The sequence below is a fragment of the Sminthopsis crassicaudata genome, chromosome 1 (genome assembly GCF_048593235.1).
Source record: "Sminthopsis crassicaudata isolate SCR6 chromosome 1, ASM4859323v1, whole genome shotgun sequence".
NCBI lineage: Eukaryota > Metazoa > Chordata > Mammalia > Dasyuromorphia > Dasyuridae > Sminthopsis > Sminthopsis crassicaudata.
The window spans coordinates 585,468,135-585,484,931 of NC_133617.1; the positions used below are offsets into that span (position 1 = coordinate 585,468,135).

The 16,797-nt window shown below is 35.2% G+C and overlaps 1 protein-coding gene across 3 annotated transcripts in view; it reads right to left on the bottom strand.

Annotated features, from left to right (window-relative positions):
• HOMER1 (homer scaffold protein 1) overlaps positions 1–16,797 on the bottom strand; it is a 171,184-nt gene that overhangs the window by 38,804 nt on the left and 115,583 nt on the right. The window lies entirely within an intron of this gene.

The window sequence follows — 16,797 nt, forward strand, 5'->3', positions numbered from 1 at the left end:
ATAAAAATAATTCTAGGAGCATTTAAAAAAATCATTGCATTGAAACATCTCCAGGGAAGAAAACTACTGCTTTAACAGACAAATAACCTCTAGTTCAAATTCTCAAAGTAGTCAACTCCAGGGACTATTTTATTTTTTAGTTGAGTAGTTCCCTATTTCTGCAGTTACTGAGACCTACAGGAGTGTTTATGTGATTACCTTCAGGGAGTAAATATTATAACCTGAAAATCACTTAAAAACAGAGTAGAGCAGTAGATTGTATTCTTCAAAAGATCATGAAGCTTGAGATTACTGAATAAGAGTGACAATTTATTTTAAAGTCTATATTTAGGTATCCAAACTTAAAGTCACTATGGTATGTGACATTCATTTACTCTTTTGATGCTTTGTTCCATTTTTGTTAGCACTTAGAATTTTTAAATTTGGTCTCAAAAATGGGTTTCTAATTGTGTGTCATTGTGGAAGAAGAGACTGATTCTAATGATCCAGATTTCAGAGATAATTTCAGATTTTGCTCTCCTTTGAATTTAATGTCACACTGGTCAAGTAATATCCCTTCAAGAATGGCAACAAAGAACATTCTCTATAATAAAGACAATTCCATTAGTTGTGAAGAGCTTCCTCCTGAGAATTTGTTTCTTAATTTCACCATAAAGAAAGAATTAGTTCATTAAGGGAAATGAGTTTATTTTTCTTCCTTATCACTGAGAAGTCTGTTTCAATTGCTGAATTTCTGCTAACCTTTTCCTACTTAATTAGTGATGCTTCAAGACTTCCACTTGAATCATTTCCTTTAATTTTGATAAGTCATTTACACCACAGGACAGGTGTCCTGAGAGCATTTCTTTTTGTAAAAAAGGAGTTCTTAATTCTTATTATAAGCATTTCTACAATTGACTCTTTAGTACAATTTTATAAATGAAAGAAACCTCAGGAATGGATTGAAGATGTATAGGAATATGCTTTTAACACCTAATTTTTCATTTTTGAGGATATAGCCCTTTTTATTTTCTTCTTTTGAAAAAATATTTCTCAGATAGTATCAAGAGAATCAAAATATAGAAAAATTATTCTTATTCCTCTTTTATTCTTACTGCTATCTATAATCAGCTTTTCTCAATTAACTAGTAATAAAGGGAAAAAATTATAAAAGTTGGCCAACTCTTGATACTTAGTACTATTTTTAATTCACGTGTATAGAGGATAATAAACATACTTTGTGGAATTCTAACTGCAGGGTCCCCAAAAGACCTAAGACTAAAAATTAATTCAGTGAAAATCAATTAATTTATTAAACACCAACTAAGTGTCACATAGCATGCTGGGTATTTGAGGTATATTGAGAAAAGGGAAATAGTACTTACTCTCAAGAAATTTAGTTTCTACTAAAAATAATAGTAAAGTTAAATAAAGTGCATGGGAAACTGGGTAGTTCACAAGTTCAATTAATATGGTAACATAATTTGCATGAAGTTTCAGAACATCCCAGTTTTTAAAAGATTAAAAAGCAAAAATTAAAATGAATTTTAATTCAAAAGTTTAACTCATTATTATTTTGCTTTAATAACCTAACAAAGGCAGAGGCAATATAGCATAATGGATAGAGAACAGATCTTGGAGCCTAAAAGATCTAGATTAAAGTCCTACCTTTAACCCATCCTGTAACCCTGGCAAATCACTTAACTTTTCAGTACTCTAGGCAACTCTCTGAAATTATATTTTATAGAGAAGGTGCCAGCATGTTTTAGTAGATGATATTCTCTTCTGGCAGTTACCTATTCCAGTGAAATCATAAGTCTAGTCTCTAAACCAACTTAAAAATAGACTTATCAAGCCATCATTTTCTAAAAATCAGTTTAATCTTTTCCAGAAGATATAAAGTATAGACACAAAAATAAATCTGGCATCTTCTCATATTATTCATTCAACATAAATCTTCCCTTATCTTTGACAAATGTTTATCAGAATAACTAGTTAACATTCAAATGTAAAATGTTGCAAGATACTCAACAGTTAATGTTAAAAAGAAAAAAATACATTAGGTTAAAAGGGCTTAGTTACTGTGTTGATAAAATAAGACTGCAACCTAAATGTGATAATTTCAAAAATTGATGGAAGACTTACCACCATTACAATTTCCTCAACCCCCAATCAACCTTCTTGATTTTCCTGCATCGTTGCTTATACCTGAACTTCTTTTAATGATGGGCAAAGTGCATAAATTTACAATGAACAAGACTACAATGCAATTACTCTTACAAATTTATATTAAGAAAAATAACACCACCAGAATCTTTCCCGAGAGCAGGTTTTAATAAGGGATTGATGTAAGAAAGTTCAAAAGCATTGGGAGTTGGAGATAAGTAAAGGAACAAATCAGCCAGAGTACGGAAAGGGAAGGCTACAGGCACTGAAGTAAAACTTTAATAACTTCACAATACTACCAATGACCAGCCCTGTTTAGATAGATGAGCTCTTCAGCTAATGTTGCTCCTAGGTGATAAACACATGTAGCCCATCTAAAATATTTTCAAAAGGGAAAAAAAAAACTAAGTATAAAATGAAAAAATAATGTAATTATAAGTGGCAAGATTTTGTACAGGTCAGACTAGAGAAACAAAACTTTTTGCAGCTGAAGGATATTGATAGGGTAGAACAAATTATATATGGGGCTTTAAAAAACTAGGTAGAAGAGATTAGATTTGATCTAACACCTCAAAGGGGGGGGGGCACTGAAGATTCTTGAGCTAGGGAATAATAAGACAAAAGTGATGTTTAAAAACCACAATCCATATCTGGTTGTGATGACTATTTAAAATTGGCCATTACCAATGAGGTTTTTTGTAACAATGGAAACATGGAAAGCGTAGGAGGAGTCAAAGATAACTCCAAAGTGTCAAGTCTAAAAGATTGAATGAAGGGTGATGACATGAACAAAAATGGGGTAATTTATTGTCAAGGAATAACTTGGACACTAGAAGAAAAGTACTATAGCCCAATGACATTTTTAATTTAGCTTTCTTATAATTATATTATTCCTGTCCTAATAGATGATTCCAAATTATAATTCTAAAGCTAGACAGTAGCCTTAGTACTCATTTGACTGAAACAAAGAGAAGTTAAGTAATTATGGTTATTTAGCTAATTAGTAGCAGAGATGAGTCCTAACCTAATTTTCATTTCTACTAGTGTACTAATAATCAAAATAAAACAGAGCATATTCAAACACCAGATCAGGAGTTCTTCACCATTTTTTGTGTTACGGACTCCTCAGAATAATGTTTTTAAATGACTGAAGAATGGCTAAATTTTAGTTAGAGGTTAGTGTAGAAGGAAAAACAGATGTAATTTTTGTCCTATCCCATTCATAAACCTCCTGAAATCCATGTTTAGGACTCCTTGAAAACTCTAGGTTAAGAAAACATGTTCTGGATGAAGATGATCTTTTTTCCTCATCGACTTATTCTTTTCTTTACAGAGATGAATTAATTTTAAATGGAAACTTCAATCTATTAATCAATCATGAAATACTCCAAAATGATATTTGAAACCTTATCTAACTAATTTAGTAATCCATCATACAAATTCAACTCTTTCAAACATAAACACACACATATATATGTATAGTCTTAAAAGTTACATATACATAAAATACTGTTTTCATTGTTTTCAACCAGGACAAGAAAAAGTAATAAATGAGAGATTTTTTTTTTCATATGCTATCTCTAAGGAGTTTATTTTATAGTCAAAACAAGATCTCTTCAGGGAATATAAACTCATTCTATATACTGAATTTGTCATTAAAACAATGTGATCTTGGCCAATTCCATTAACTTGGGCCTCAGTTTTTTCCTCTGAAAGATGAGGGGATTAGTAAATAATAGCTAACAATTGTCTAGTACTTTAGTATTTGTAAAGTACTTTATAAATATCATTTCATTTTAACCTCACAACAATCCTTGGAGGGTTAAGCTAACTAGTTAGCTGGCTAATTATTATACTCATTTTACAGATGTGGAAACAGAGGCAAGTCAAGGTTAAGTGACTTGCTTAGGATAAGAGTTTTGTTGTTCAGTTTGTCATGGCAAAGATACTGGAATGATTTGCCATTTCCTTCTCCAGCTCATTTTACAGAAAAGGAAACAGGCAAACAGGATGAAGTGTCTTAGGCCATATTTGAATTCAGGAAGATGAATTTTCCAGACTCCAGGTCCAGTGCTCTGTGCACTATGGTATCACCTAGCTGCTAGTTAGCTGATTAATTAGAGGCAAAGACAGGTCCTCTAAGTGATATGCTCAGAATTAAACTAGGTAATCCTTAAGGTCCCCTCCATCAGAGATATACTATGACTTTATCTCTGATGCTGTGTTGATGAAATCTAGTACCTCAACAACCCCTAGGAATAACGATCAGGGCTTCAATTTTTCACCATTCCTAATGTAGAACATTGTATGCACACAAAGTAAATATTCATGCTCTCCATGAGAAGATTGGCTTTGATTACTAGGTTAGGGGAAAGCAAACCCTTCAAATTTAAATCTTGTTGATTTGTTCATCCTTAGATTTTACTTTACAGCTAAGTTTATCTCTTTTTGATTGTCTTATCCTCAGACATGGTCCGCATTTGCCTCCTTCTGTATCTTGATCCTATCAACATCCCTCATCCTACCCACTCCCATTTCACTACATCCTTCATTTTAACTCCCAGTTCCTATCTAACTCCATAATCCCTGAATCAGCTCTTCCACTTCTCCTTAATGAATGGTCATAATTAATTTACCTTTTTATTGATCATATTGGTTTTACTCCCCCCCCCATTAGAATATAGGCTGCTTTCCTTATAGCCTCTCCTTCAATATGCACTTCCAAATACCTTGTACAATGTTCTAAAACCCATAGACATTTAGTTACTTCTTGAATGACAAAAGGATTGAAAAAATATAAATTATAGGTGCTTATTATAAAATGAAGGCAAAAAAGAAACCTGTAATTAACAGTAATTTCATATGATAGAACACCAACTTTTAAGTATTGATCAGGAACTACTGCAAATAACAAAATGGCAACCTTTTTTTATTCTTACATGAGGGACGCCGTACTAGACTTACTCAGTTTCTTGACTTCCATTTTAAGGCAATCACGCATGCACATTTCATAAGATAAGAAGTATTTCATCTATAAAATGCTGTAGGATCTGGGACTTGTAGAATCTACAAAAGACCGTTCAGTAAAAAGTTAGTTATTCCTGACCAAGATCTTTCATTTGGATGCATTTTTACAAATTAATAGTTGTTGGTAGGAATACTTTTTATTTGAGCGGTCTAGGTAAATAGCTCTAACGTCAATCAAAATATTTCAGGCAATTGAGTCTTTCTGCTACATGGCATCCATTCGACTAAAGAACAGGTTGACATATTCAACTATTTTATCTCAAATCTATAGAACTTTTAATACTGAAATTTGGAATGTAATGTAAGAATCCCAGACTGTATAGATATAAGGCACAAGAGTGAAAATACTCCTATTGGCTCTTCTACATTTCAATGTTAAAAAAATTTAGACATAGTAAAGTAGCAGAATATTCTCTGTACCCCAGTTCCACTTGAACATACTATTAACTGTGATCAAAACTTCTAATAAAATTAATATTTTACATATTCCTAAGACTTTGTCCCTCCCAGTAAGCATATTAAAAATAGCCCTAGAAATTTGGAATTATACTAAAAAATTCAGTGGCTAAATTGTCCTTTACCCCTTGACACACAGATCCCAGAGTGTTACATATGTTTACATATGACAAACATTAAGTACAGGAAAGTCCAATATGTACCAAAATATTAATATTGGCACTTTTTACAATAGGAAAAAACTGGAACAAGTGAATGCTTACTGACTGGTAAGTAGCTAAACAAATTGTGACATACAAATGTAGGATAATATCAATGCATCCTAAGAAATTATAAATGTGAAGAATTCAGAGAAGGATGGGAAGATTTATATGAACTGAGATGGAGTGAAGTCAGAAATAGTAAGAAAAACAATATATACAATGACAAGGTAAGCTGAAAGAACAAAAACAAAAAAGCTGAAATGCTATGAATTTAGAAAGTTCAAACTTGAATTGTATCTTCTTTCCGTTTTTACATAGATGTGGGATTATGGGTAAAGGGCAAAGACTTGGTTATTTTTTTTGGATTTTTTGATTTTTTTAAAATTTTTTATAAGGAATGGCTTACTTGGTACATGTGATGTGGGCGTAGCCTCCTTTAAGATTCCTTTCTGATCTCCAATTCCCTTTGGGACTGACCTTTGATTTACAAGATCTGGTTAAAACCACCCTTTTGTATTCCAAGGGGAGAGATCCATATCTGAGCTAACATGGGCTGCCCCAGCCCCCATTTTAATGATCTGCTCAGGTTTCCCAACCCCCACCTAGTGTGTTCTGGCCCTCGAAGAATCAACCTGGGACTCCACCCATAGGCCCCTTCAAGCAGATAAAAGAGCCAAGCTGTAATCATCTCTTTGTAGAGGGTCAAAACATGCAAGCACCATGCTTTGCATCACAGACTCTCTGTCCGCCACTTTTGGTGTATTTCTTCCTCTATCTAATACCTTTTACTAAATAGACTTTAACCTTACTTTCAAACCCTGCAATAAACCTCTTTTTTTTTTTTTTTTTTTTTTTTTTAATCAATCTAGCTTTTCGGGCCTATAAATTCCTTTACAGGGAACTCTTGCACCCTAGAACTCATTTAACTTTGTATCCTTGTGCCGAATCCAAAGGGATTGCAGGGGAGCTCCATTTGACTCCCTGTATCTCAAACCTGCCACTAGACCTCAATTAATCCTGATTTTATTTAGGTATACTTTATCTAGACCTCATCACATGGACATATTTATTCAGAAAGGAATATGTCAATGAAATTTAAAAACATGTATACATGTATATACATATATGTGCACACACATAAATAGATGATGGTATCTCTAAAGTCAGTACAATTTTAAGCTTGATACACTTTTATGTATTTGTGTGTATAGGTATGCTTACATATGTAACTATGTAAATATATTTATATTAGTTCCACTAATATTTATATTTATACTTACATGAACAGTGCTGGGAAATAGGAAGTCAGATTTACCATGTCTGGACAGAATGGTTATTTGTTCTCTATGCTGTTAATTTTTGTTCATATGCAAATGGATTGATTAAAGGACTAATAATTAGCATTTCTATTATGCTTACTCCACAGGCACTTTGGGAAGTATTTTACAAATAATATTCTATTTGATCCTTACAACCACCATGCAACACAGATGCTAATATTTCCATATTACAGCTGAGGAAATAGGCAAACCAAGGTTAAGAGATTGCCCTGGATCACACAGCTAAGGATGTGTCCGAGGATGGATTTGAATATAGATCTTTCTGAGTCCAGGTCCAGCATTCTATTTAAGGCATCCCTAATGCCACCTTGAGGTGGGGAATAACAATGAAAAAGGTACACAAGTAATTGGGGAGCTTTGGGGAATAGTGATGAGAAGGACAAAAAGTGGATCCTAGATAGAAATGGAATAGAGTCAATAACACAATTAAACATTTATTAAGTACCTACTGTGTGTCAGAGCATAGATACAAAGAAAAGAAAACAACAGTATCTCTCAATGACTCCTGGAATTCAGTCATCAGTAGAAGGAAATGGAATTACCCAAGAAGATGCAAAGTCAGTGTCATCCTACAAGTGCACTCCCAACTCTAGTTCATTTCAAACACCTATCAAGTATCAAGAATATGTGAAACTCTGTGAAATAGGCAAAGTAAAGATGCAAAGGGCTGTATGGTCTTTTTACTATGAAAACTCCAAAAACAGTTGTCTATTTTTCAATATGGCAATCTACAAGCAACTAAAATAAATATCTTTTTGTATAATAACAACTGCCTAACTTACAGATGAACCCCCCCCCACCTCACCCCCTGGAATCTGTGGTTCTCACAGTGATGAAATCACAAGTCCATTTTCTGACCCTCAAATATATAGTCTACAAGAAAACAAGAACAACACTGCTTCAAACATTTAAAAATTCCACAGGTTCTCCAAGGGGTGGAGGGAGAGAAGGGAAAAAGAATATGAAAGTCAAATTTTTAAAAATGTGTTAGTATGCAATTGAGAAAAAGAAAAATATTAAATGGGATGAAAAGAAATATTAAATATACATATGATGAAAAAAATCCATAGAAAAGGCTGATTAGGAAATTGATAAATTCATGTGATTCTCTTAGTCTGTTCTAGGTTATTTTGTTTTTCATCTTAGGTTAAAATTTGCATTCCTTCTCTTTAAACTGACTCTAAAATTTGCATTCCTTCTCTTTAAACTGACTCTAAAATATCAAACCCCAAAGTACAGACTTTGTTAGTAAGCCCAGATCTTTGGGAGCACAACGTGACAGCATCTTGCCCTCTGGCTATAACTTGTTTCTTGAGTGATGTTGGTATCTTCTTTTATCGTATACAGTACAAAACACAATTGAGGAAAAAATACATTTTTGATCATCTGTGGACTTTTCTTTTTTTCCCCCATTTTCTTTGCAGCTGCTTAGTATTTTTCTTTTATTCTTGAAGTATAAAAACTGTTCCTCTTAGCATATCTATCACAATTTCAGTTCATAGTAGATTTCAAACAAGTAGCCTTGAAGCACTCTTCCCCCCATGTGAATTCTCTGAAGTGATAATCCTTATGTTCAGAACACTTTAACACATTCTTTCTGCAAAATCAGTTTTTTACTCTTTCATCAGCAATCTTAAGATACATTCTTTGGAAGATTTTTTTAAGTGTTTCTAACTTATGTCCTAAGGAAATTTTTTTTTCTTTAAAACTGTTTTAATTTTATAACTAAGATTTCTTAAAAGACTGGATTTTGGGGTCATTTAAAAATGTTGAGTTGAAACTGGTTTCTATTTTGTTCTCTTTTACAACTAGAGGACTCAATCTTTCAGTTTTTTTAGAGGCTGGGGTATTTTACATTGCCACAATCTGCTCTCATTGAAGTCTAGTAGATTATTCAACTGGAGAGATACATAGTGAGTCAGAAGGAATCTGGAAATACTACCATGATCTCATGTTTAAATATTGGGATAAGGACAGAAAGAACATTGGAACATCTGTTCTTATGATTGTTTAGTATAGTTCCCTTTTAAAAATGGCCAACTGGTTTCCAGTTGGTTTCTGATGCGGAAGCAAGCTAAGGAAGCTTAAATTGTTCCAAAAACAACATTTGGAAGATACTTTAATCAATATGTAATTTTATATTTCTACTTTTCCTTAAGCTCCAGGTCTCTTTGGGAGTGCTTGCTGTGTTTCACTAAAGTATTTAAAAATCATGGAGAAAAAAAATGAAGAGAATCAAATCTAGGCACAATATATGAGGGTAAATAAGCATTCATTATCTAAAAAGTATATAACATGGGGTGAGAAATATGTACTTTTAAAAATTAGTTACAGGGGAATAAGAGTTAACTATTCAGCTTTGTTTGCAGGGTCCTGTACCAATCATACTGACCTCCTTATGGCAGATCTTATTTACATATGGTGGCACAAACACATGCCCTGTGCCAATGAGGTTTTAAAGGACATCTGCTGTACCTTCTGACTTAGTAGAAATAACTTAAGCACTTGTTTTCATCATAGGCTTTTGGAGTAACTAATTTGTGCAATATGTAAATACTTCTGTAGGTATAAAATGAGTTTCTTTGGACTGTCATTCTAAGTGTAGAAATTATTTTGAATTTGAAAAGTCAGGGATATTTTGTTATTGTCTATAAATAAATAGATTATATTTAGTCTACAGGTAAGAATAATATTAAGGACGTGACCCAGAATTTGACGTTTCTCCTGCTGAACTTAACTTAAAGTACATAATTTTATTTGGTTAAATAAAACAACTTAAAAATCTTATTTTTGTTCCCTTTCTAACACAACTGGTAAATAAGTATGGTTATTCAACTGAATCAACTATATATCCTGCCTGGGCAGCTAGGTAGCGCAGTGGATAGAGCACCAGCCTTGAATACAGGAGGAACTGAGTTCAAATCTGGTCTCAGACACTTAACACTTCTTAGCTGTGTGACCTGGGCAAGTCACTTAACCCCAGCCTCAGGAGGAGAAAAAAAAAAAAAAAAAAAAAAGATATATATACTGCCTTCACAGATGTTATCTGTCCTTGACTTGTGATTTTACCTATGTGGAGAACTTTCAAGTGTAAGCTTCTTCCCCTAAAAGGATAGGATGGATAAATCATCAGTAGTTTATAGTCATACAGAGTTGTCTGAGTCAGTCAAAGGTTAAAGGACTAGCCAAAGGCCTCAGAAAGAGTATATGTCAGAGGTAAGATTTGGATCCATGTCATTCTGGTATGAAAGCCTGTCATTCATTTTTAATGAAATTATACTATTAATCTGAAAGAGTGAATTTATGAAATTAATATATCATAATATATAAATATTACAGTGAATTATATGCATATAGCTTCTAAAAATGAAGAATATATTTATCTATGGAATTTCCAAAGTATCTAGGTGATCTAGGACACCAAGTTTCTTAAACTGTAGTTCTTGACCCTATATGGAGTCTTGTTACGTAACAAGTTATAACAACAACTTGCTGTGAAATTATGACAGTATCAGTAAATGTTTGATCTGTTTACTTACTTTATAAGCTGATAAATTTAGGGTCATGTAAAAATTTCTTTGATAAAAAGGGATTGAGAGTAGAAAAACTTTAAGAAGCCCTAGTCTAAAAAGTCAGGAAGAACTAAATACAAAACTCACTTCTGACATAAACTGTGAGACCCTTGACAAATCCTTTAACTTCTCTCAGACTTAGTCTTCTCATCTGTAAAATGGGGATGGTAATAATTATACTCCCCCCTACCCCAAATTGCTGTGAAAATGAAATGATTTAACATATGTAAAGCATTGTAAACCTTTTAGGGTTAGCTATTATATTACAGGTTATTATATCATTATAGCTTTATACTAAGGATATATTTTAAAAAAGAATTTTCTTAAATAACAAAACTGAATAAAATGACATTTTCTGACTTTTGATTTTTAAATTATTACATTTTGTTTCAATCAAATTCACCCAAATTGTATGTCCTATGATTTGAGATAAAGCCAAAGTTCCTCCTTCAAGTACTTTAAACTTCAATTTATTTTGGATAGAGGTTTGTTAATCTCTTTGGAGCAAGGCAAGGAATATGCTCATGTGATAAGATTTTGTCATCAGATTTTTAAGTTGATTTTTTAACATAAGGAAAATGGAGAGAGGTAGGGGAGGGAGGAAAGGAGGAAGAGACACACAGAGAAAGAAAGCCAGAGAGGGACAGAGACAAAAAGATAGAAAGATGGAGGAAGAGAGAGGAACAAAGGAAAAGAGGAAAGGAGGGAGGAAGAAAGGAAAAGAGGGAAGGAAGGAAGGGAAGGGAAAGATGGAAGGAAAGAAGGAAGAAAAGAAGGAAGGTGGGAGAGAGGAGGAAAGGAATTAGGGAGGGAGGAGGGGAGGAAGGAAAAAAGGAAGAAGGAAGGAAGGGGAAGAAAGGAGGAAGGGAGAGAGACAGGGAGGAAATAGGGAGGAAAGAAGGAGGGGAAGGGAGAAAAAGGGGGGGAAGGAAGGAAGGAGGGGAGGGGAAAAAAGAAGGGAGAAAGGAAGAAAGGGAGGAAGGAAGGAAAGGAAGAAAGAGGAGAAAGGAAGAAAGGGAGGAAGGAGGAGAAAGGGAAAGAAGAAGAGGAGGAAGGAGAGGGAAAGAGGAGGAAGGGAAGAAGGAAGGAAGAAGGAAGAAGAAAGGAAGGAGAGGAGAAAGGAAGAATGAGGAAGAAGTAAGTAAGGGAAGGAGAGAAAAAATGAGGGAGGGAGAGAAAAAAGGAGGAGGGAGAGAAGAAGGAAGTAGGGGAGGGAAGAAGGAAGGGATGGAGGAGGAGAGGAAGGAAGGAGGGGAGAGAGAAGGAAAGGAAGGAAGGGAGAAGGGAGGGGAAGGAGGAAAAAGGGGAAGAAGGAAGGAAGGAGATATGGGAAGAAGGAGGAAAAGGGGGAAGAAGGAGGGAAGGAAGGAGGGAGGGGAGGGCAGAAAGAGGGGAGAAAGGAAGAAAGGAGGGAAGGGAAGAAAAGAGAAGGAAAGAAGAAAGCGAGAAAAGAGGAGAAGAAAGTGGGAAGGAAGGAGGGGAGAAAGGAGTGAAGGAAGGAGAGGAGGAAGGAAAGGAGGGGAGAAAGGAAGAAAGGAAGGAGGGAAGAAAGTAAGAAAGGAAGGAGGGGAGAAAGTAAGAAAGGAAGGAGGGGAGAAAATAAGAAAGGAAGGAGAGGAAGGAAGGAAGGAAGGAAGGAAGGAAGGAAGGAAGGAAGGAAGGAAGGAAGGAAGGAAGGAAGGAAGGAAGGAAGGAAGGAAGGAAGGAAGGAAGGAAGGAAGGAAGGAAGGAAGGAAGGAAGGAAGGAAGGAAGGAAGGAAGGAAGAGGAGAGAGGGAGAGAGGGAAAGAGGGGAGGGGAAAGAAAAGGGAAAGGGGGAGAAGTTAGGAAGGAGGGAGAGACACAAGGGCAGAGAGACAGAGAGAAAAGAAGAAAAAGGGAGGAAGAAAGGGGAAGAGAGAACCAGAGTCAGAGAAAGTCAGAGAGAAAGACAGAGACTGAAACTGAAAAGTACTTGCTAGTGCAAAGCTACAGTATGAAACAAAGTTTTTCCTATAAACTATTAACATTCTTTTGTGCATAAAACTCCCTTTCTGGTCCAGGAAGAAACAACACCCTGTTTTTGAAGTCATAAAGGGAGAACAACTGACATTTCACTGGTCCATACCTGTTTTTAAAGGAGATTTCTATGTGCTGAAAAGGAGAACACAGAAAACTTTCCGCCTAACAGAGGGCAATGAGATGGACTACTGTGACATAGTTTTCTTCTCCAGCTCTCTGCCTGCTCTTAGCCTGGAGCCGTGCTCTCAAAGTGGTCCAGTGATTGAGGAATGACCCATGGATAGAGACAAAAGCCCATTCTCCTGGTCCTTTTTCAGCTCCCCAAAAGGAATTCTCTCTGATAACCTCTGCCTACCTATTTGGGTGTGTGTGGGGGGGGAGAGGGATAAAAGGGTAGAATTCAGTGTTTTCTTTCTCTTTGAAATGCTCCAATCACTTTACTGATGTAATTACATACTGTAATCCACTTCAGATTTTCAGTATGCCAAGGCATCGAGAATTCCTGCCCGAGTAAGGGGCAGAAAAGGGGATCCCTTTACTCAATGCCACGAGGTCTATTTAGTCTCATAGGCAACACTCATAAAAAAAAAAATCACTATTTTCATCTCACACAAAAACTAAAGATCGGAAAACTAAACAACCAGGCTTTTCTGAGAGATTTATAAACTACTAAGGGGAAAAGACTTCCAGAAAAACAGTTGTGTATATTTTTTTAATATACCAAATGAAATAATTACATTTCTTTTATGTCCCAGGTTCCTCTGAATGTATTTGCAGGGAGTGTATCAATTACCTTCAAGTTTGTTTTTTTTCTTACTGAGTATTATGTGTAATTTATTCAAAGACACAAAGGAATATTCCAACCTGTCCATCTATTAACTGAATTCAGCAGTGCCTGAGGCTAAAAGTGGAGGTATTTTCCTTCAAAAGTGGGTCACTGACAGAATATTAATCCTAAAATCTCTAAATCTTTGTGGGAAATTTGGACCTATGATTTTGTCAATGTGGGGAATGACTTTAGGGGAAACTGTCCAGTGAATAAGATGGAAAACTCTTCAGTAACAATTTATAGTTTTAGGGAGGTACTTAGATACACTGACAGATTCAATGATTTGCCTGTGGTCACATACCTAGCATGTATCAGAGGAAGAATACACATTTTACTAACTTCAACTCTGGCTTCTATCATGACACTATACTGCCTCTCAAAATTCACAACATTTTGACAAAGACATTAAAATGCAGAGGGGAGAGAGGTCTCTTAACAGGACCACCTGCCGTACATTAATTAATACCATGTAGAAAGGTGGATAGACAATCCCATATACTTCCCAGAGTCAAGTCTGGAATAAGTACTCAGAAAACAATTTCTATATTAGTCAAAGATTTAAGCATTTACTAATTGCTTCCCCCCAACCAAATTTGTTCATTCACTCATTTTTTTTTCCATTTGGCCAAATTAATTTTTAAGAAGTTGTTGTTCATAGAGAAGAGCTAATCCAATTCCAATTGATCAATGATGGACAGAATCAGCTACACCCAGAAAAGGAACACTGGGAAATGAGTGTAAACTGTGAGCATTTTTTTTTCTTCCCAGATTATTTTTACCTTCCGAATACAATCCTTCCTTTGCAACCACCACCACAACAAAATTTGGTTCTGCACACATATATTGTACCTAGGATATACTATAAGATATTTAATATGTATGGGAATGCCTGCCATCTAGGGGAGGAGGGAAGGAGGGGAAAAATTCGGAACAGAAGGGAATACAAGGGATAATGTAAAAAAAAAAAAAAAAAAAAAAAAAAAAAAAAATTACCTATGCAGATGTACTGTCAAAAAAATGTTATAATTATAAAAATAAAAAAAAAAAAAAAAAAAAAGTTGTTGTTTGGGGGGGCTTTTTTGGTATTTTTTTCCATTTGCCAAATTTATTTTTTTAAGGAATTGTTTTCTTCAGTCCATTTTTGTGCTTCCTCTTCCAAGCTGTTGGTTTGCCCCCCCCCAACTTTCATAATTCTCCTGAATAACTCTCATTTCTTTTCCCCATTTTTCTTCTCTCTCTTTCAAGATCCTTTTTGAACTTTTCCAAGAGAATCTTTTGAGCCGGAAACCAGTTCACATCCCTCTTTGAGGCTTCACCTGAAGGCATTTTGCCTTTGCTATCTTCTTCTGGATTGTGTTGTGCTGTGTTCTGATCTTCCCTCTCTCCATAGTAACTTTCTATAGTAAGAGCTCTTTTTGCTTTTTTGGCTTATTTGTAAAAGTTGAGCTCTGCTCTTAAGACACAGGGGAGATTGTCCCAAGCTGCTTTTGCAGGGAGAACATGCCCTCTCATTGATTTTACTGGGGCCAGTGCTGCTACAGGCTTTTCTCCTGCTCTGGGTGGCCCGGTTAAATGCCACCTGTTATACTAGGATTGGGGAGTGGGGGGTGGAGCTCACAATTTGTCTTTTGTCCTTGAATCGAAGATCTCACAGCTGATCTGCTGATTCCTTGGCCTGAATTAGGACAGAGTAGCCAATGCTGCTAATTTTGGCTAACAGATCTCTGTTAAATTTCCCCACTGGGTTTCCCCATGCTATACCTGTGCTGAGTTATATTTCCCCCTGCCCAATTGAAACAGAACTTTTAAAAAATCCTTCCAAGACACTTTAAACTGGGAAATTTTTACACTCTGAATGTTTATGAATTCTGTTGCTCCAAAATCTGTTCAGAGGCTTGTTCTAACATTGATTTGGAGGGAAGATGGGGAGAGCTCAGGCAATGTCTATTCTCTACCATCTTGGTTCTCTCCCCCCCCCCCCCATTTACTCATTCTTTAGAAATTGATCTAAAGTCTGGAAAAATGTTCTAGCCTAAGTTCTGTCTTATATTCTTCAGTGATATTCAAGGGAGATAATAAGATTATTACAATTTATTTCACCCACATTCTCCCTCCCAACTTTGTATTACCCAAAAAAGAATTATGTGCTCACATTATAAGTTAGAGCATATTTACTCAATGTAATAAAAACCAAAAGATACATTCTGAAGACCAGCTCTCCTTACAAATGTTTTAAATCTCAATCTCACAGTCTGTGCACCAGATCCTGTTAAGATTTGATTCTTACATACAAAAGCAAACCAACATTGTAGCATGAAATTTGACAAATCCATATATCCTACCTATTAGAATAAGAACTCAGTATTTGACAAAACCAATTTTTAAAAAATTGCAAAGCAGTCTGGCAGAAACTAGGAATAGGATAATATCTCACATCAAAAACCAAGATTAGCTCCAAATAGATGCATACATAATTTAAGCATAAACTCATAAGCATTAGAGAAGGGCTAGCCCCTCTCCATAACTCATAAAAGATGACATCATAAACAAATTAGAAGAGCAAGGAAGGGGCAGCTAGGTGGATAGAGCACCAGCCCTGAATTCAGGAGGACCTGAGTTCAAATCTAGTCTCAGACACTTAACACTTCCTAGTTGTGTGACCCTGGGCAAGTCACTTAACCCCAGCCTCAGGGGAAAAAAAAGAAGAAGAGCAAGGAAGAAATTGGTTGTTATATTTATGGATAAAGGAAGTGAAAGTGTTCATGAACAAAAAAGGAATAGATAGGATAATTGAAGGTTAAAATAGGCAATTTTGGCTACATAAAATTTTAAAAGTTTTTTACAAAAAAATTGCTTATGAGTTACTTGATAGTATCCTGAGTGTCAAAGATGAAAATGAGATAGAAGTTTTTTTCTTTTAATTACTGAAGCATTCCCTTCCTACCCTCACTCCCACCCATGCTGTTTTCACATGGAAGAGAAAGAATAAAGTATATATTCTGAATTTTTTGTAGTCAATAAATATTTGATAAGCACCTACTATATGCTAGGCACCAAGCCAACTGCTAGAGATACAGAGAAAGGCAAAAAAAAAAAATCTCTATTCTCAAAGAGCTCATAAAGTCTTACGGGGCTAAAGGGCAAACTAAGCAAACAGCTAAACAAGCTGTATACAGGATAAACTGAAGCATCATATCATAATTTCATTGCTACGCCACCACATGT